General features: G+C 39.0%; 1 pseudogene across 1 annotated transcript; it reads left to right on the plus strand.

Moving 5' to 3' along the window:
* The first annotated feature begins 6,050 nt into the window (after window positions 1-6,050).
* LOC309857152 (gastric triacylglycerol lipase-like) lies at window positions 6,051-22,044 on the plus strand (annotated as a pseudogene). Its single transcript has 6 exons — window positions 6,051-6,162; window positions 6,962-7,152; window positions 8,462-8,579; window positions 15,080-15,215; window positions 18,217-18,288; window positions 21,874-22,044. The product of its transcript is annotated as a gastric triacylglycerol lipase-like (transcript).
* The last annotated feature ends 677 nt before the right edge of the window (window positions 22,045-22,721 follow it).

The raw sequence follows: 22,721 nt of genomic DNA on the forward strand, positions 1-22,721 counted from the left end.
ATGAGTACACATGATGACATGAAAAACGTGGTCAAGCTCTTTCCCACCTGCTGGGGACGTAAATTCAGACTGCATTAGGATAGCGAGCAACACCTTCCCGTTCCACATTGACCCTAGGAGATTGTGCGACTCTCTTTTCAAAAATATCCTATTGTTAATGACAATCAACCAGAGCTGAGTGAAGCTGAGATATTAGAAACATAAGTATATGCAAATATTTGTGGTACTGGTTATGCCCTAACTTTTTCCTAGTTTGTTCCAATCAAGCACATCTGCTCAGTTGTATGATGGTACTTGGTGAATAGTTGCTGTCATAGCCCACCGTTGTGTTCCTTCCAGCAACGATTATTTTTTCACAATTTCTGCAGGTAATTTCAGTAAGTGCTACTGAAAAAACGATGATTCCTAAAAATAAATTTGCAAACTATCTTAAGAAGTCAAAACACGATTTTCTTTTTCTCTCACTATAAGCTATGGGTGCTCATGGTGGTTATAAAGGATGAACTGTGTTTTTAAATATTAAGTTTTTAAATGCAGAAGTCATTTATTAACACAATGACATTGTTCAAACTCCAAGTAATGATTTTATATGAAGAAAATGACACCACCCACATGTTTTTAAAGGGCAGCAGCTGGGGTTTTCTATGTGAGCTAGATCATTATCTGCTGAGTTAGAGACCCTGATCAAAGACCATAAGAAAACACTAATCCTTGCTGATTCCATTCATTTGCAGGAGGTTATGTAAGTATCCAGTCAGAAGAGTTTATGTGCCATATTTTCAAAGAACAAGAGGAGGCCTTTTACTATCTTAGGTCCCTTTAACTGAGCTACACTACATAATCATTTGTCTTATACCTTTGGTTCAACATTCTTTATATGTTTAAGCTATCAAGAATCCTTTTTAGTATTTCCTAAATCCTTTTTGGGCATGACTCCTTTGGCCAATATTTGTGGTTGTTAGAAAAAAAGGTGTGATCTTGATACTATGTGAAAATCAGTAAAAATGAAGTATTTGATTTTTAGGTTTGTCCTCTGATAATTAGATGATGTCCAGATATTAAGATTTATGGAATGTAATCAGTGGCTGAGTAATTCTGGCCATTATTGAAAGTTTTGCATATAAGAAGGAAATGCAACGTTCACCAAGATACTAAACATCAAGAGAAATACAAGCTTGTTTCTGAGGAGATCGTGAGTATAACTTCTGCTGGGCAACTCTATTTGAATTATTGAACTCCTTTTTTCCCTATAAACCCTTGAATTTTTTAAGAGCTTTAATATTTGTTGCATATTTATCTATATAAATGTATATATATATATATAATGTATATATATTCATCTACATAAATGTGTCTATTTAAGTTAAGTCTCATTCTTTAAAATCCTACTTATTTTTTCTTGGATTTTTTTATTTATATGTGAACTTATTAATTACTAGATGACAGATTTGGTTATTACTTCAGCATTTTTATAGTGAACGCCTAATGTGAACATTTATCTCTCTTATTCTTCCTTCTGAGAAGCAAAAATAAGTCCTCTAGCGTCATGAGTTAGCTGTATTAATATACTATATTGAATAATTTAATTTTATCTAAGTGCTATTGAATCAACCTTTATTAATACCATTGCTAAAACTCAGAGGCTACTAATGCATTTCTTCAAATTATACACCTCTCCAAATAACTTTAGACCAAATTATATAAACCCCTGGTCGATGTCCCAAGCAGCCTTAGGCCATCCTAAAGAGGCGTTATAGTGGAGAAAATAATCATTGGAGACAGACTACCTAGTCTCAAACATGGGGTCAATTTCTTTCAAGCTACCTGTTGGCAAAGCCCTTTTTTTAGCCTCACCTCACTTATCCATAAAAAGGGGACTGAAATGCTCTCTACTGCCCAATGCCGGCTCTTGACTGCAGGATTCTGAAATCATGACCTGACCCGAAGGCAGACACTTAACCCACTGAGTTTCCCAGGTGCCCCAACACTTAGTAGTTCCTTAACGAATATTTATTGAATGACTTATTTCTGACACACTAAAAAATGAATTGATTTGAAACTGTCCTTCACATGGCATCTCTTCAAATATTTGGGGACAAACATCACTTCTCCCTTGGAGCTTTTTCACCAGCTTAGTATCTGAAGACCTGTAGTTGGTGATTACAACATAGAAGGGACTTCAGATGTTCTGGGTCTAATGTCAAATAGTCTGTCTATGCTGAGAAATAAGTGATAATTGCCATCACAAGATCAGAAAATTAAAGGGCTATGAAAGTGTTCCTTTGGAAAAGATTTGTAAATTGCAATTTCTATAAAAATGCAAAAATGGTAAAGAACATCAGTTTAGTTCTAATAAGTTTGAGTATAAGCGGGATTCCTTATTTTCCTAGAGAAAATGCTGACCAGCTATCCCAACTACCACATGTTGACAAGCAAGACTGATAAATTTTAAATTGGGCAACCCCAGTAACTCAGAATAAAAAAAAAATCATTCCTTTTATAACCAGAAGATTTTGTCATTGGGCAGTATGGCTTTATAACCAACATGCCCAACAATTTTGGTGTTCTAGTTTTACTTTTCAAATGAGACCTTTTTAATTTTATAAATGGTACTACACAAACTGTATTAGATAAACCAAATGAACTGTATTCTGTGCCTTTTGTTTACAGCCAGCTCAGATAAATTTTCATATAAATATATATAAATACTATCTCACTTTTTTATCTTTGGGGAGTATTATAGTATTTCTTTTTTATTTTGTAATTTAAATACAATTGCTATATAACATTATATCAGTTTCAATGTACACCATTAATGAGTCAATATTTTTTTTTTTTACAGAAGAGGAAACAGGGTTTATTAATTTCCTCTTGCTGCTCTAACAAATTACTACAAACATAGTGGTTTATTTTTTTCCAGGAATATATCTAAACATTTTATTTTTTAATTCAATTAACCATCTTTAAACATCATTAGTGTTTGATATAATGTAAAACAAAACAAAAAAAAAAACAAAAGTAAAACTGGAAATGAATAATCCTTTTAATGAGTCAATATTTTTATATATTGCAAAATGATCACACACCTGTCACCACACATAGTTACAGAATTATTTGTTCTTGTGATGAAAACCTTTAAGATCTACTCTCTTGGGATGCCTGGGTGGCTCAGTTGGTTAAGCAGCTGCCTTCGGCTCAGGACAGGATCCCAGCATCCTGGGATTGAGTCCCCCTTCCGCTCTGTCGGCCTGTGCTCGCTCTCGCTCGCTCTCTCTCTGACAAATAAATAAATAAAATCTTAAAAAAAAAAAAGATCTACTCTCTTAGCAGCTTTAAAAAATACATTATTGTTATCAACTATAGTCCCCATGCTGTACGTTATATCCCCCTGACTTATTTATTTTATAGCTGGGAGTTTGTACTTTTTAATCCACCTCTCTCAATTCATTCCCCCTCTACTTCCCTGCCTCTGGTAAACACCCCTGTGTTCAGTTGTTTAGGTTTTGTTTGGGGTTTTTTGCTTGTTTGTTTTAGATACCACACCTAATGAGATCATATAGTATTTGTCTTTCTCTGTCTGACTTATTTCACTTAGCACCATACCCTTGAGGTCTATCCATGTTGCCACAAAAGGCAAGATTTCCTTCTTTTTAAAGGCTGAATAGTATTCCTGTGTGTGTGTGTGTGTGTGTGTGTGTGTGTGTGACATTTTCTTTATCCATTTTTCCATCAGTGGACACTTACAGTGCTTCCATGTCTTAACTACCATAAATAATTCTGCAGTGAACATGGGGGTGGCAATATTTTTTGATTTAGTGTGTTTTTCTCCCTTTGGATAAATACTCAGAAGTGGAATTGTTGAATTATATGACAGTTCTATTTATAACTCTTTTGAAGAACCTCCATACTGTTTGTGTACCAATTTACATTCCCACCAACAGTGCACAAGGTCTCCCTTTTCTCTACACCCAGGTCAACACTTGTCATTTCTTGTCTTTTTGATAATGGCCATGCTAACGGGTGTGAGGTATTTCATTGCAGTTTTGATTTGCATCTCACTTTTTTTAAACAAGAAGTATCACATTCTGTTGTACAGTTTGCACGATGATTTATAAGATTATGTTCTCTACTGATAGGCACTTAAGTCATTCCCAATCTTTTCTGTTATATACAATGCTGTAGTGAAAATCCTCATACATATAGATTAGGTGAGATTAAAATCTCTTATAGGTGAGATTAAAATCTAAATGTGGAATAGAAGAGTTATGCATTTTAAATTTTAATAAATATTGCCAGGTTCCTCTTGAAAAGCCTAGCAAAAACTTACACTCCCACAAACATTTAGGTCTCTGTTACACCCAATTTTGCCATCACTATAAATTATAAAACTTGATTTGATAGGTATTATAACATTATAGTTTTAATTTACATTTCATCTATTATAAGTGTAACAGAATATTTACAAATGTTTTTAAGTTGTAATGTTTTAGGCCACTTTTCTCTCTAGGAAAGCTTTTTCATGTGCTCAGCCTGCATTTATTGATTTGTTGGTCTTTTTTCTTACTGATTAATAAAAGCTAATAGATATTAAAGAAAGTAATCCTTTGTCATAGAAGCTACAGATATTTTATGGAAGTTAACATGTTTTTTTTACTTTTTTAAAAAAATTTTTGTTTTTTATAAATATATATTTTTATCCCCAGGGGTACAGGTTTGTGAATCGCCAGGTTTACACACTTCACAGCACTCACCAAAGCACATACCCTCTCCAATGTCCATAACCCCACCCCCCTCATGTTTTTTTTACTTTTGTAAAAAAAACATATTTATTTTAGAAAGAGTAAAAAAGAAAAAAAAGCAGGAGGGGCAGAGTTAGAGGGAGAGAGAATGTCCAGCAGGCACCCTGCTGCCTGTGGAGCCTGACATGGGGCTCGATCTCACCACCCTGAGATCAGGACCTGAGCCCAAACCAAGAGTCAGACACTTAACCAACTGCACCACCCAGGAGCCCCTGTTTTTTGATTTTATAAAATAGCTTATAAAAGCCTACCAAATTTAAGAGGACATTATGTGAAAGACTGATCACATACATAATAGCAGTAATGTGGTCCCCTTGAAATGATATTTAACTTCTCTGAGAAGTAGGTTGTTGTTTCTTACCTGTAGAATATGAGGGGGTTGAATTAGAAAATCACTAAAGTTCTTTTAATATCATGATATGGGTTTTCCTCTTTGTTGTTAGATACTTTGTTGTTAGATATTTTGAGCAACTGTTGGTGGCCATAAGTCTATATAATTACCTCAGATTAATAAGCATTTGTGGGTTAGCTATCATAAACAATATTAAAGACATCATGATGGGTTTGAACACATGTTGTATTGAGATAGAATCTAAAAGAATGAAATGTTGACACAATGCCACCCAACCCCAATACACACACATGACTTGGGGCTCTCAAAAAGAGTTGACAAAAGCCTTAAACATAAGGCATAATAAGAACATAATATTATGCCATACAATTAGAAGACATTTTGATCAATTATGATTTGAAAACCAAGTAGAAAATGTTCTTAAAATGCATCAAGGAGAGTGAAACATGTGAAGCATTAAAATACCTATACCGACCATCACATGTCCCAGTTTATTGCTCAAAACAGAATATAATCAAACCTTTCATGAAGGTAAAACTAGCACAGAATACAAGTATTATGAAAGTGCCATAGGCTAACCACTTCCATGGTTTCTTCTGTTTCAGACAAGAGCAAAATGTGGTTGCTATTAACCATGGCAAGTTTGATATCTGAACTTGGAACCACACATGCTTACTTTGGAAAATTACATCCTATAAGCCCTGAAGTGACCATGAATAGTGTTAAGTTACCAGAGTTGTGGGGCAGGGAACCCACAGAACCAAGAGCTCCTACCATGACTTAGAATCATGGCAAGCTGAAGCTTTTACATGACCAGTCAAGAGTAACTTATCTACTTACTAGATGCATTTAAAAACTCAACTGAAACTAGAAGCTTTGTTTTTCTTCATCAGAGTCAGATGATCTCCTACTGGGGTTACCCAAGTGAAGAGTATGATGTCATAATGGAAGATGGTTTTATCCTTGGGATCAACAGAATTCCTTATGAGAAGAAAAATTCAGAGAATATAGGTATAATCCTCCCTCCTTTCCTTCTTCTCCCTTCCTCCTTCCCACTCTCTTTTCTTCCCTTCATTCCATCCTTGTTTCTTTCCTTCTTCCCTTCCTCCTTTCATTTCTCCCTAAGGACTTAAGTGAGTCTTGCTCATTCTAGAAATGCAACCATGATGAGACTTTATCTCCAGTCTTGAGAGAGATCACCATGAAGTCAGTGGAATCATGAACAGATAGTTATAATGATTCATGATAAGTGTAATGCTAGAACTCTACAGAGGACATTAAACGAGAAGTTCTGGTACAGGGGCCTCACTCAGCTGGTGGAGATCAAGGAAAACTTGCTCTAGAAATAATGACTTAGCTGAGTCCTGGAGGATCAGGAAGAGTTAGCCAGGATGTGTGTTACCATGGGGAGGAAAGGGAGGCGATCTGAGGCTCATTTCCTCACTTAAACAAAAATTTTATCTTGTTCTCATCACAGGAAAATTGTGAAGTACAAGGAGAATAATATTAAGCAAGATCACCTATCACTTTACCAATCACAAGCCATTTAAATTAGCATCACACTGAATTTCCTTAGAATACAAGTTTCTCAATAGTCTTCCGAGGTTAAACTGCATGTCTCAAGTGCACAATCTGATATGTTGTGTTGGTTGATAAACCACCACCATAATTAAGATGATGTATTCAAATATTCAACTCAATCAAGCAAAAGTATTTCATTCTAGTCGTCCTAAAGTCTATATCCTGTCTCCATGTTTACCTGAGAATGAGGAAAGAGGATATAAAGCTTGGATATGATTTTTTCCCTCAGGCCAGAGACCTGTTGTATTTCTGCAACACAGTTTGTTCACGTCAGCCACAAACTAGATCTCCAATTTGCCCAAAAACAGCCGGGCCTTCATTCTGGCAGATGCGGGCTAGGACGTGTGGCTGCCGAACAGCAGGGGGAACACCTGGGCCAGGAGAAGCCTATACTTCTCCGCAGACTCTGTGGAATTCTGGGCTATCAGGAAAGAAAAGGGATAAGGAAAAATGGACAAGAAAAATAAAATCGAGTTTAAAAAGCATGGGTATTCATGTTTGCCTGTTCCAATCCAGTCCCATTTTAATACATTACACTCTCAGGAGGGAAGAAGCAAGTCCTTTTAATTCTAATCCCTTCTTGGATTCTGAGTCCAAGGGTAGCTTTACCCCCATTATCTCAGTACACGTGATGATCAGATTACCTTTTCAAATGGAATGAGCAAAATGACCGAAGCAAGGAAATTTGGTGCCTTAGCAGATTACAAAAGGAAGATCTGTCGAGATTTGGGAAGATATCCAAGTTCAGTTGGGGTTTCAAGAATGCAAGTCACCATCAATAGTGAGGAGAGTGTGAGGGAGTTAATATGGACACCATGGCAAGCTTTTCTTTTTTTTTCTTTTTTTTTTTTTAAAGATTTTATTTATTTGTCAGAGACAGAGGGAGAGAGAGCGAGCAAGCACAGGCAGACAGAGAGGCAGGCAGAGGCAGAGGGAGAAGCAGGCTCTCCGCCGAGCAAGGAACCCGATGTGGGACTCTATCCCAGGACCCTGGGATCATGACCTGAGCCGAAGGCAGCTGCTTAACCAACTGAGCCACCCAGGCATCCCCCATGGCAATCTTTTCAAAGGTTTCCTTTCTCAGGCACTCTCATGCCCCATTCCTATAAAGTGCTGATGGAGGGGGAAACAGAAAAGATTTCAGTGATGCTGATAAGGCCTAGAAAAGTGATCTAAGTGTTCTAGGGCCCACAAGGAAGCTCGTGTCTCTGGAGGGGCTGTGAGAAAGAAAGACAGGTCAGGTGGGTTCTGTGGGCCACACTGAGGCCTTCAGAGCTCACTCTGCGCCCAGTGAGAAGTTGCCAAGCAGTTTCCAAAAAGGCATTGGCAGAATCCCATTTCCATTTTTCAAAGACCATTCTGGCTGATCTCTGAGTAGTAAAAGAAAGGGCGCTCTGACTCATTTCAATTGACCCCAGATTGTGTCAATCTGTGTACAAATGATGATTAAGTCTGACATTCATTTTTAGGGATAGCAAGAATCCCCACTGACGGAGGCTATCTTGTTTGGATTAAGGTGCAGCTGTAATGCTCCATTTCAGAAATGACATCAGCTCTTGATAAGAAACCAGCCCCACAAAAGCACATGACACTCCCTCCCGGTCTATAAGCAGCAATGCTTAGAGAAGCCAGTTTTCTATTTTCCCAGATACAGGATTAGCTATAAATAGGCTTGACTTTTAGAAATTATAGCAAGGGAAAGTATTTATTTTTATTTTGTCTTTGTTTTTCTTGCAACTTTGATGAGATGGCTAAATATGACCTCCCAGCCACGATTGACTTCATTTTAAAGAAAACTGGATAGGATAAGCTGCACTATGTTGGCCACTCCCAGGGCACCACCATTGGTAGGTAAAAGCAGCTGAAGCAAGGGGCTTTTGTTTGTACAGACCCCTTCCCAGTGGTTATGCAGGCATGTTGGTCATTGTGCTAACTGCTTTCCATCCATCATATAAAGGATTGACTATGACAATCCAATGATATAGGGACAATGATCAAATCTGTTGTATATATGGGGAAAAACAGGAAGGGAAATAACTTGTGCAATGTAACACAGGTAGGACGATTAGGGTAGCTCAGATCCCAGCTCAGGCCATCCTACTCCCAAGCCCGTAATCTTAGACACTGCACCTCCTGGCCTCTGGACTGAACATCCCATCCACTCAACCACATGAGTGGAACATCTGCAATGTGTCCTATGAATATAGCAATAAATAAAGGAGATGAAAATTTCTGTCCTTGTGCTACAGATACTCTAGCGGAGAGGCAGAGAAAGTAACAAGGGTTATAAAGTAGAATACAGAGTAGGTTAAACAATGGTAATGGTATGGGAAGCAAGTAAGTCAGGAAAGGCTATGAGGAAGCATCAGAGGGGACACAGTGAGTTCAGATAGAGGATACCCCCAGCACTCTCTGAGTAAAGGCATGAAGGAGATGGGGGGACTGGGGTGTGAGTCATGTGTATGCCTGAAAAATGTTGTTCTTAAAAGAGAGAAAAGTAAGTGCAAAGGGCCTGAGGTTGCAGACTTTTCAACAAATGGCAATGAGGCGATTCATTGTGTGACTGAATCAGACACAAAGCAAGAGACCAGATGCGGGCATGGTCTAAGGAGGGTAGACTGTTCAGAGCTTTTTGGGTCTTATAGGGAATTTAGATTTTACTTTAAGTAAAAAGGGAAACCAGAGCAGAGTTTTGAAGATGGGAGTAGCAGAATCTGACCTCAAGGCCCTCAACAAGATTAGAAGTTACATAGTACCATTAACAGAATCCCCCCAGTTGCTGATGAGGAAAAAGGGTGGGAGTAGAGGAACCAGTCAAGGGATTCTTAGAGTGACCCACAAGAGGCATGATCATGACCTGGATGCGCGTGGGTAGCTGTGGTGTACAGTTAAGTTCTAGATGTGTTCTGGAAGAGAAACCTATAGGATTTGCCTCCACACTGGATATGGGGCATAAGGGAAAGAAAGGGGTCAAGAATGATGTGAGATTTGTCGTCTGAGCACCTGGGGTGATGGAGATGCCCAGTCCCTGAGGGGGATGGCTGTGAGAACAACAGATATGGTCCAGGGGGACAGGGGCTCTGTTTTCTCACTGTTGGGCGCTGGACACCTGCTGGAGATCTGAATGTACAAAATGTACAAGAAACAGGGTGCAATACCCAGTAGAGTGAGTTCATACAGGAAAGGGGAGGAGCCCAAGGATGAAGCCTAGGCTGCTCTTAGTCTAGAAGATGAGGAGGAATCAGATGAAGGAGCTGGGACGTCATGGTGACAGTGCTATGGGGAGCCAGGAGTACCTTGTGTTCTGAAGTCAAGGGAAGAAAGTGTTTCAAGAAGAAGAAGGTGGTCATCTGTGGAAGAGGCTACTGATAAGTCATGGGAACTGAAGTCTAAGAAGGGACCATTGGATTTGGCAGCCAGACAGGAGGAGGGGCCTTCCACCTCAGAGGAGTGGTTGGGATAAAGCATAATCCAGTGAGCTCCCGAGTGTGTAAGAGAAAGCTTTAAGAGGAAGGAAAAGGTGGAAGCAGAAGGGGAAGGAGGGGTCACAGAGGAATAATAATGATGTATTTTATGCTAGTCTCTGCTCTCAGCCAATGACTTGATTCTGTGCTGGGAAGCCAAGCAATCAGTAGGTTCATATATAAACATTGATGCAGGGAACTGGGTGAAGTTGGTGGTTGGCGAGTGGGTATCACCTATAGAATTTTTTTGTATATATATATATATTTTAATTTATTTATTTTCAGCATAACAGTATCATTATTTTTTCACCACACCCAGTGCTCCATGCAATCCGTGCCCTCTACAATACCCACCACCTGGTACCCTGACCTCCCACCCCCCCGCCACGTCAAATCCCTCAGATTGTTTTTCAGAATCCATAATCTCTCATGATTCACCTCCCCTTCCAATTTACCCCAACCCCCTTCTCTCTAACTCCCCACGTCCTCCATGATTTTTGTTATGCTCCACAAATAAGTGAAACCATATGATAATTGACTCTCTCTGCTTGACTTATTTCACTCAGCATAATCTCTTCCAGTCCCGTCCATGTTGCTACAAAAGTTGGGTATTCATCCTTTCTGATGGAGGCATAATACTCCATAGTGTATATGGACCACACCTTCCTTATTCATTCATCCGTTGAAGGGCATCTAGGTTCTTTCCACAGTTTGGAGACCGTAGCCATTGCTGCTATAAACATTGGGGTACAGATGGCCCTTCTTTTCACTACATCTATATCTTTAAGGTAAATTCCTAGGAGTGCAATGGCAGGGTCATGGGGAAGTTCTATTTTTTATTTCTTGAGGAATCTCCACACTGTTCTCCAAAGAGGCTGCACCAACTTGCATTCCCACCAAAAGTGGAAGAGGGTTCCTCTTTCTCCACATCCTCTCCAACACATGTTGTTTTCTGTATTGCTAATTTTGGCCATTCTTACTGGTGTAAGGTGATATCTCAATGTAGTTTTAATTTGAATCTCCCTGATGGCTAGTGATAATGAATATGTTTTCATGTATCTGATAGCCATTTGTACATCTTGATTGGAGAAGTATCTGTTCATATGTTCTGCCCATTTTTTGATATGATTGTTTTGTGTGTGTTGAGTTTGAGGAGTTCATTATAGATCCTGAAGCTGTTTCAAAAAATTGAAGCAGAAGGAAAACTTCCTGACTCTTTCTATGAAGCCAGCATTACCCTGATCCCCAAACCAGGCAAAGACCCTACCAAAAAGGAGGATTTCAGACCATATCATTGATGAATATGGATGCTAAGATTCTCAACAAGATCCTAGCAAACAGGATCCAAAAGCACATTGAAAATATTATCCACCATGACCAGGTGGCATTCATCCCTGGGCTACAAGGATGGTTCAACATTTTCAAATCAATCAATGTGATAGAACAAATTAATAAGAGAAGAGAGAAGAACCACATGGTCCTCTCAATTGATGCAGAAAAAACACTGGACAAAACCCAGCATCCGTTCCTGATTAAAACGCTTCAAAGTATAGGGATAGAGGGAACATTCCTGAACTTCATCAAATCTATCTATGAAAGACCCACAGCAAATATCATCCTCAATGGGAAAAAGCTTGTGTCCTTCCTGTTGAGATCAGGAACACGACAAGGATGCCCACTCTCACTCTTGTTCAATATAGTATTAGAAGTCCTAGCAATAGCAATCAGACAACAAAGGGAACTAAAAGGTATCCAAATTGGCAATGAAGAAGTCAAACTTTGCAGATGACACGATTCTTTCTATGGAAAACCTGAAAGACTCCACCCCCAAACTACTAGAACTCATACAGCAATTCAGCAACGTGGCAGGATACAAAGTCAATATACAGAAATCAGTGGCTTTCTTATACACTAACAATGAAAATACAGAAAGGGAAATTAGAGAATCAATTCAATTTACTATAGCACCAAGAACCATAAGATACCTGGGAATAAAGCTAACCAAAGGGGTAAAGGATCTGTACTCGAGGAACTACAGAACACTCATGAAAGAAATTGAAGAAGACACAAAAAGATGGAAGACCATTCCATGCTCTTGGATCGGAAGAATAAACATTGTTAAAATGTCTATACTGCCTAGAGCCATCTATACTTTTAATGCTATTCTGATCAAAATTCCACCGGTATTCTTCAAAGAGCTGGAGCAAATAATGCTAAAATTTGTATGGAATCAGAAGAGACCCCGAATCACTAAGGAAATGTTGAAAAACAAAAATAAAGCTGGGGGCATCATGTTACCTGATTTCAAGATTTACTACAAAGCTGTGATTACCAAGACAGCATGGTACTGGTATAAAAACAGACACATAGACCAGTGGAACAGAGTAGAGAGCCCAGATATGGACCCTCAACTCTATGGTCAAATAACCTCCGACAAAACAGGAAATAATATACAGTGGAAAAAAGGCAGCCTCACCTATAGAATTTTAAAGAGTTTATTTATTTGAGAGAGAGAAGGAGAAGCAGAAGCCTTGCTTAACAAGAAGCCAGATGCCGAACTCGATCCCAGAACCCTGGGATCATGACCTGAGGAGAAGGCAGACGCTTAACCAATTGAGCTAACTCACATATAAAATTTTAGAGAAAAACATTAGTGAGGAAGAGCTTCCCAGTGTCCTTTGTCATTATGTCATAGGTCATGTTCCCACGGAGATGACGACTAGTATTCAGGTTGTTTTATAAATAAACACTGCTAGGGTAAAGAGCAGAAGGCAAGACTAGGCAGAGGGAGCAGCGGGGACATGACACAGTTCCAAAAAGGTCTCGATCAATTCTGTATGAGAAGGCTCTTGAGAGTCTCTGAGTGGAACTGGGAGGCTGGATCTTTTTGGCCACTGGTTGAGCTCCCATTCAGTGAAGCCTACCTGGGGAAGTAATTCTTTGGAATTCTTTGAGAACCATGGATTCTCTTGAGCAAAAGAAAAATCAGACAGGAGTCACAAATTCTCTACCTCTGAGGTTGAATAAATGCCTCAGACATGAGGAGGAATCTGGGCAGGTACAGCATAGCATGTATCCCACATGGTCAGCAATCAAGTCAAAATCCTTTTTTTTTTTCTTAAGATTTACTTATTTTAAAGAGAAAAAACATGCACATGCATATGCAGGGATAGGGGCAGAGGGAGAAGGAGAGAGAGAACCTCAAGCAGATGTCCCACTGGGCATGGAGTCCCATAGGGGCTCGATCTCATGACTCTGAGACCATGACCTGATCCAAAACCAAGTGTCAGGTGCTCAAACAACTGAGCCACCCCGGTGTCCCTCAAAATCCTTCGTTACAAAAGGGAAGATGTTCTAGATTACCAAAATTGACTCCTTAGATTTCTAAAACTATACAAAAGTTGCATCATTTTGGAGGGAAATCTGTCTTAGCTTATGACACACTGCTGGTTTTTGTTTGTTTGTTTGTTTTTGTTTTTGTTTTTAACAGCACACACTGATCAGAGTTTAACCTTTCCTCAGTGATCTAGGGTTATAAAATTATTTCCTCAAGATGCAATGCAATGATTTCCTAGGATTTATGGAGATGAGTAAAACTAACACTAAGTGACTCCAAACTATCACTCTTTGGAGTCATTTGAATTTTGAACATTCCATTCTTCTTTGTCACTATGGATAACATGTCATAACTGTCGCCACACACATAGATTTATGGAATGTATTTCTGCTTTGCATTTGCATTTTCTAATATTCTGTGTACTGGGAAGTCAGATAAGTGTCCCTTTTAGGATTGTGTCACAAGTAGGGTTGTTTATTCTAAACAAGGAAGTGTATTCTGAGAAGTCACCTGTCCTACCTGTGCTGAGACCTATAGATACCCACAGAATCTCTTCCTGTGTGATTCTTGCTTTCTCTGGGTGATAGGCTGGCTGTAATCTTCAGAATTAGGCAATCAGGTAAATAATCCCTTAGCAAATGACATTCTTCCTTAAGTAGATTTAGGCAGAGGTAGGTGAGGTAAGTGTTCACATTTGAAAGTCTTTTTTTGTTGTTGTTCAGAACTCTTTTGTCTAATCAATATGCTATTATTAACCATGGGGAGAGATTATCCTATGTAGTTTGATTATATAGAGTTTAGCTTAATGACTCTTTGATCACATCCCAGTCTACTAATATGCTACCATTCAAAATAGCAATTCATTACAGACAAGATTTGAGTATATTTATGGAGCGTAGATGTTTGAATTATTGTGGTTGATCTCTTATCTAGCATTTACAATGTGCTTAGTGTCCTGGTAAATATCTTTTATAATTCACCTCACTTGGTTCCTTAAAAAACCCTATTAAAGCATTCATTTTTAGTCCCATATTTCAGATGAGGAAAATGAGGCTTTCAGTGCTTAGGTGACCTGTCCAAGGTAACAAATCCAATAAACCCCATAGCCAGGATTCAAATCTTGTTTGGTCAGTTTCAAAACTTTTTCAATCTTTCCCACTTGCATACCCTCCTCATATGAAGCACTAATTAATTATCTCACTGTGATGACATGAATATGAACTCATCAAAATCTGTTTGCAATATAAGTAATTCTTCCTCACCCCACATGAATCTTAAAATTGGCCTGTTTTCTAAAGTCAGATGAAAGAACTTTTTACAAGTTCTAGCCTTATGTTCCTAGAGAGAATCTACGAAAATAAAACAAATATACTAAAATTTGGTCGCTCTGAACAAGCAGAGGTGGTCAGTTTCTCTCTTTTAGTAAACAGCACTCTGTAAATCCAAATAATGTCCCACTTGTAAAACACAAACACACACACACACACACACACACACACACACACACACACATCTACTTTACTGGTTCCTTGTTGTTCTGTTTCAGGTTTCATCGCCTTTTCTACCAACCCCAACCTGACTAAAAGAATCAAATCTTTTATGCTTTAGCTCACGTTGCCACCATGAAATATACCAAAACCCTTCTGAACAAACTCATGCTTCTTCCTTCATCCATCTTTAAGGTATGTGATTCTCTTCAACTGAATCTAAGATGTCGAGTTGTCCGTGGGTCTCAGAGGGACAGAAAGAGAAGGGAAACACGGTGCAGACAACCATGCTTCTAGCCAAGAATGGAAATGGGTGGAAGCATGTTTTATTTCCTGCCTAGCAATAGCTGAATCCCCATGACAGCCACTGAGATCCCCCTTTCTATCCACATCCCTGGTAGCTTTACATGGGTTAGCGATACCGGGAGGGTCGGTCCCTATCATAGATGTTTTATTTCCTTTGTGTGTATGAAAACCACAATTCAGGGAGGGAGAAATAAGAACAAAAGGAAGAAAACCAGAAAGGGGAAGGGTAGAAAAGAAAGGGAAGGAGAGGGAAAAGGAGAAAGAGGGGAAGGGGAGCAACACTCATGGAGACAAGGACCTTGAGACCCTTCATCAAATGCCCTTGAATTTCTGAACCTTAAAAGGGGTCCCAGAGGGTAGGAGTGTGGGTTGCAATAAACAGGAAATATTAAGTGTCTTGTATAGTAGGTACACACTGGAGGGAATTAATGATCCTTGTTTTCCCAACACTTAATCACCTACTTCTCCCACCTAGCTAAACTGACGCACACTGACACTGACACAGTTTCCCTCAGGAGAACAGTTTTACTGCAGGCTGTAAAATGTAATGATGTTATTTCATTCCATGGTTTTGCAATATTCATTTATTTTCACTCTGAACTAACTTGTATGTTGAAAGCCCAAGAGACACTATCTACAGTCAAACTACATATGTAAAGCTTTTGCTCAAAACGTGAAAAATTTGCGATGAGCTTGAGTATTATTACCAGCTGTGCTAATGCAGGTGTTTCTTTCCTAATTGGGCTCAGGTTTTCTGATAGGCAATGTAGATAGTTTGTTTAAAAATAATAATAAAAAAGTGTTAGACCTTAAGCCAGGGGTGTGAGGTTTGTGTCAAGATGGTAGCTTTATAGAATTTATGAACTTTAAAGTCAGGTCTAGGTAAGCACAAGATCTCACCTATTTCTTAGACTCCTGTTTTCTCCCATATAATATGGGGATAACCCATGTCTATTTTCCTCAAGAAGATTTGAGGCAAATAATCAAGCTCCTGAGCCTCTTTGTCTTTCCAAAGGTTTTCCTGAAAATACAATGGGGTCACCATTTCAGCTTCTGATTTTTGTTGTATCACTTATGACATCCTGCCACATTGTTTTTGATTTTATTTCATGACACATATTAGCCCAACTAGATTGTAACCCTTCATGTCTTACACATCTCTTCGGCAGCTGCTATGTTTCTCAATGGAAGAATAAATATTCAATGTAAGTCATCTGCCCTGTCCATTCCCCTACTTTATAGTGGGAACTAAATGAGAAAGAGTTTGAAATTCCTGAAACAATGTAAAGAAATATGAAAATCTCACCAGCCAATTTGCCCCAGCCAATTTGCAACTAGAAAAATTAATGAGTCTTCTTCGCCACTTCATGTTTACAAAACTCTCCCAATGCCTTTATTTTTCAGCTTGTATTTGGTGACAAAATATTCTACCCACACCACTTTTTTAAATCAGTTTTTTGCTTACTGAGGTGTGCTCCCGGGAGACAGTGGATCTCCTCTGCAGCAATGCCTTATTCATCATTTATGGATTTGACACTAAGAACTTGAACATGGTTTGTGTGCATTGACATTTTGATTCTGAATATTTTGAGCAACATTTTGAGGACTTGTTCTACCATGACTTAGACACAGTTCTTTGAAAAACTAGGAGGAGTGGGGGCCTGGGTGGCTCAGTTGTTTAAGCATCCAACTCTTGAAATCAGCTCAGGTCTTGATCTGAGGGTCGAGTTCAAGCTCCATGTGGGGCTCCACGCTGGGTATGGAGTCTCCTCAAAACAAACAAACAAAAAACTAGGAGTATCTTCAGAATTGTGTCCGTGCTTTGTAGATAAGCCCAAGGGAAGTCACATCATTGCTCCCAGTTTCATTCCTTCCAGCTCCCTGCTGTCACCCAAGTGTTCCCTAAAGTAAACAGCATATAGAAAAAATAGTAGATAGTGAGCTCTACTCACTTCTTACCCCCTAAGTAATTGTTGTAATACTTAAATTCTGTGAGGGGAGGAACTGAGCCATATATTTTATCAGGATTCTCTGCTGATGTCTAAGCATTGACTGAATGTTCTTAATGCTGATAGTCACTCCCATAAATTTTATAAAATTTATTTCAGAGCAACTATTTATGTTAGCTTTTGTCCATGCTCTTTATCTAGATATTTTCATTGTTTTGTATTGGGTTTGGGTTTAATTACATATATGAAAAGGTGCAGTATCAAAAGGAGTTAAGAATATAAATTCCAGTTAAGAGCCTAAACTCCAATCCTTTCTTTGGAGCTGAGTTACGGTCATCTGTCTTGGTTTCCTTGTCCACCAAGTGTATTAGTGTGAAGATTAAATGAACTAATTTGTGTAAAGCTTAGAGAACATAGTTCAAAGCATATGGCTCATAGGAATTGCATATGTTTTGCTACTAATACTATTATATTTTGACAATTATCCTCACTCCAAATTGTTGGCTAACCAAGTTCATAATCTTGGGGTCATGATCTCAAGCCCTGCATCAGGCTCTGCACTGATCATGGAACCTGCTTAAGATTCTTTCTCTCTTCCTCTCCCTCTACCCCTCCCCACCCCTCTCGCATGGGTGCACTCTCTCTCTCTAAAAAAAAATAATAATAAAATCCTACAAAACAATCACTTTGGGTAGCAAAGAATTGAATGATATTTTTATGACTTGGCATGTGAGAAAAAAATTATTTCAAGCAAAGCCACACTTAAACTTGCATAAATATCTGGTCCTGGATGAACAACAGTCTTAACTTTTGGGAAGGAGAAAAATGCATTTCAAAAATTGTCTAAATTGAAAGTAAACTACCTGTAAGGGTTTGAATTTTGTTTTTCACATAGCAGAGAGAGTTTTTATTTCCTCATATTATTCATTTCTCTCCATTAGGCTGTAAAAACAGGGAATTTCCAAGCTTTTGACTGGGGAAGCCCAGCTCTGAACATGCTGCACTTTCACCAGGTAAGCTTCTTAAAGTTGGAATTGTTCACATTTTGAAAGACAAAGATATAAAACTTTAAAGGTGAAATTATGATCATCAGGCATGTGTTTTCCAAAGGAATGTTGGTGTCCAGACTCATCCTTAAGGAAATTAGAAAGTAGATGGTAATTTCCTTGGAATCCATTCATCATGCCAGACATCACCCTGTCTCCATACTTTCTCTGCACACTCAGCTCCAGTGGCTGAATTCAGGGAACCGCACCTCCACCTGGGAGAACCTCCTAGAACTCATCACCCCGCACCTCCTTACACAACCCTGCCCTGAATACCAGCTGCCCAGCACACGGACCTCTCCTTTTGGAAGTGCAGTTCACAGATAAAACAAGCTGACAATTCAAACTGTTTAGGAGATAAAGCTGGAATCTCTTGTCTTCTTAAACAATAGCCCTTCTTTGGTCAATAGCCAGAGAAGTGATTCCACCATATTCCCAGAGATAAGATGTGAGGATGGCGTGCTCGCAGATCAAGGCTGGAGATACTCCTTGGCAGACAGGGGCCTTGTTGGAGAGGCAGACATACTGGTCACCCCCTGCCCTTGTTGCTGCACGAAGAAGCCAGACTTTGGGTCCATCCCATCTGGGACCCCATAGGCATTCAGACAGGAGTTTATTCATTGCCCCACCCAAATATGTAATGAGAACACATCTGCAAGCCCTCAGGTTAGGGTACACCTGTAGACCATCACTGGCTACATTTGAATGGGAGAACTACTCTGCAGTTTTTGTAATCTTCTCCCCTTCCTTCTTCTCCCACCCCAGAGTTTCCACCCACTTACTGGCCAAACAGCCCTACTGAGTTCCATCTGCTTCCACAACTCGATGTTTAGAAGGGATTTCTATATCTTCATGACAATATCTCATGTGTACAGATGTCCCCCTTTTGCAACAATTTTTGATGTCTTTAAAGAGGCACAATCAGATCAAACACCATTGAAAACACTTTTTCTCCAACCATCGCCTCCTCAAACTCCCAAAACACAGTCATTCTTTGCATCTACCTTTCTCCTGGGCTCTACTACCAGTAATCAGTGGCATCCATCTTAGGGGACCTGAAATAACAAATCCCAAGCCCACCCTTCCTCTGCCAAGCCATAGAACAACAGAGATGGTCTTCAACTAACTGAACCCTGACACTAAGTTAAGAGCCAGAAGGTAACATCTAGAAAACTCTTTGAACAACGGAGCATGAGTAAAAGAAGGTAGGTTTATTATTATTATGAATATTCTCCACATTTTACCCTTCTCTCCACTAAAATAAAGTATTAAAATATTATGGAAATTTATATATGATGAAGTATTTTCCTATGACAAGTTGACTATTATATAAGGTGAGATATGGAAAAATTTAGTTTATTAGATTAGTATTCTGCAAAGTAGGATCTAAAAAACCAAAAAAATTCTTTGTGGATAGTGGTGAAATTGGTGATGATTTTCTTATTCCCTTGTCCTGATTTATAAGCCTCTTTAAAATCTATGTGTAAATGTTGATTTTCTAGAAATAGCAAATGGGACTGATGATAGCTTTTCTCAGAATTGTATCCGATATTTAGTAAAATCAGCCAAGTATTCAACAAAACAACCGCTTCAATGAACTGACTGACCTGCTAACTGACCATACTGGTAAGTCAGTACAAAGCCAAAATAAATGACTCAAGTCATTTCGAGATCATATTTTAGAGTGTCTGGGTAGAAACAGTCTATTATAGTTAGAATCCAATCAAATCCACTTTCTTGATTTGGGGTAGAAATCTAAATTTTTAAATTGTAAGAAACGAGATCTAAAGATTTGATATTTGATGTATGGTCCAGGACCAGCAGTATCAGCATTCACCTGGGAATGCAGAATCCTGGCTCTTCCCCTAGATGTACCGAATAAGAATCTTCATCTTACCAAGATCCCCAGGTGTTTCACAGGCCCTTTCAAGTTTGAGAAGCGTTGACCTAAAACACTGCATCCACTTTGCTCTGTGAATAAATGTGACGTTCTCTGAGCAATCCCTGCTAAGAATTTACTTCTATAACCCAACCATGCCATGTGAAACAACATGGATCAGACTTGAAGGCATTATAGTAAGTGAAATAAGTCAGAGAGAGAAAGTCACATTCTGTATGATCTCACTTATATGTGAAATCTGAAAACAAAACCAACATCTCAGTTCACAGATACAGAGAATGGATTGTTGTCTGCCAGCGGTGTGGGGTAGAGGGTGGGTGACATGGGTGAAGAGGCACAAATCTCCAGTTTATACAATAAAGCCTTGAGGATGTCATGTACAACATGGTGACTACAATGAACAATGCTGTATTGTATACTTGGAAGTTGCCAAAAAAGACCTTAAGGAACACCTGGGTGGGTCAGTTGGTTGTGCAACTGCTTTGGGCTCAGATCCTGATCCTGACGTCCCAGGATGGCGTCCTACATCAGGTTCCCTGCTCTGCAGAGAGTCTGTTTTTCCTCTTGACCCTCCCTCCTCATGCTCTTTCTCTCATTCTCTCTTTAAATAAATAAATAAAATCTTTTTTTTTTTAAAAAAAAGAGAGAAACCATATGATAATTGACTCTCTCTGCTTGACTTATTTCACTCAGCATAATAATCTCTTCCAGTCCCGTCCATGTTGCTACAAAAGTTGGGTATTGGTCCTTTCTTTTTTTTTTTTTTTATAAACATATATTTTTATCCCCAGGGGTACAGGTCTGTGAATCACCAGGTTTACACACTTCACAGCACTCACCAAAGCACATACCCTCCGCAATGTCCATAATCCCACCCCCTTCTCCCAAACCCCCTCCCCCCAGCAACCCTCAGTTTGTTTTGTGAGATTAAGAGTCACTTATGGTTTGTCTCCCTCCCAATCCCATCTTGTTTCATTTATTCTTCTCCTACCCACTTAAGCCTCCATGTTGCATCACCACTTCCTCATATCAGGGAGATCATATGATAGTTGTCTTTCTCTGCTTGACTTATTTCGCTAAGCATGAATACTGTTATGCTGAAAATAAAAAATAAATTAAAAAAAAAAAAAAAAAAAAAGAGAGAGACAGGGAAAAAAACTTTCAGGTAGATCTTGAAAGTTCTCATCATAAGAAAAAAAAAAAAATGAGGGCGCCTGGGTGGCTCAGTGGGTTAAGCCACTGCCTTCGGCTCAGGTCATGATCCCAGGGTCCTGGGATCAAGTCCTGCATCGGGCTCTCTGCTCATCAGGGAGCCTGCTTCCCTCTCTCTCTCTCTCTCTGCCTACCTCTCTGTCTACTTGTAATCTCTGTCAAATAAACAAATAAAATCTTTTAAATAAAAAAGAAAAAAAAAACTATAACCATGTGTGTGATGGACAATAACTACACTTAATGGGGGTGATTATTTCACAATATATACATCTATTAAAGCATTATGTTATACACCTGAAATTAATACAACATTATGTGTCAATACACCTCAACAGAAAAAATCATCAACCAGTGTAATATTCTCTAGTCAAGAAATAAGTATTGGGGTTTAAGGTGCAGTTACTTATAAACACTGGGGTTCTTTCTCTTTTATGTTTTAGCCCAAACCTCCTTACTACCACTTGACAGACATGCACGTGTCAATTGCAGTGTGCAACAGAGGCAATGACTTGCTGGTTGAACCTCAAGATGTTGATCTTCTGCTTTCCAAACTCCCCAACCTCATTTATCACAGAAAGATCCCTCCTTACAATCACTTGGATTTTGTCTGAGCCATGGATGCCCCTCAAGTACTTTACAATGAAATCATTTCTATGATGGGAGAAAATAACTAGTTCCCCATTTAAAGACTTAACCATTTATTGTTCCAAAATAAGTTCTTCTCTCACACATGGTTTTCTACTGTGTTTGGGATTCAGTGATTCTTTCTGTAACTTTTACTTCAGAAATAAATCAGCATCAACAATCTTTCCAGTTGTCATTTTTGATGTCAAAGAAATTTTATATTTTTGTTTTTCACTTAAGATGGGTCTGGAAGGACACATTCCTGGGGAGGTGAAATGTCTCTTCCAGTCTACCCATTCCACTGATCTTCTAAACTCAACATAGATTGTGAGACATGAGTCATGAGTGTTGCCAAAAGGCTTTTGTGGGATTGAATACTGAGCCCTCTGGTGTATGCTTGAGATTGAGTACACTGCTTTCTACTTGCTGAAGCTCAATTTTTCCCTCTGTTCACTGCTGATATTTCTTGCCATTTTGCATATTTAATCCCATGAAAAGGCAAGTTAAGCTATCAGCTGAATGAAAGTCAGCTCACTTTCACTTCCTTGAGGGAAGAGGGCAGCAAGCAATAGGGAGCCATGAATCTGGAAGTTGGGGTACAAAGTGTGTCTTTCATCTCTCCTGCTGTTCTACCCCTATCCCTGGACCTTGACCACAGAACACA

The sequence above is a fragment of the Mustela nivalis genome (genome assembly GCF_964662115.1).
Source record: "Mustela nivalis genome assembly, contig: HAP1_SCAFFOLD_442, whole genome shotgun sequence".
Taxonomy (NCBI): Eukaryota; Metazoa; Chordata; class Mammalia; order Carnivora; family Mustelidae; genus Mustela; species Mustela nivalis.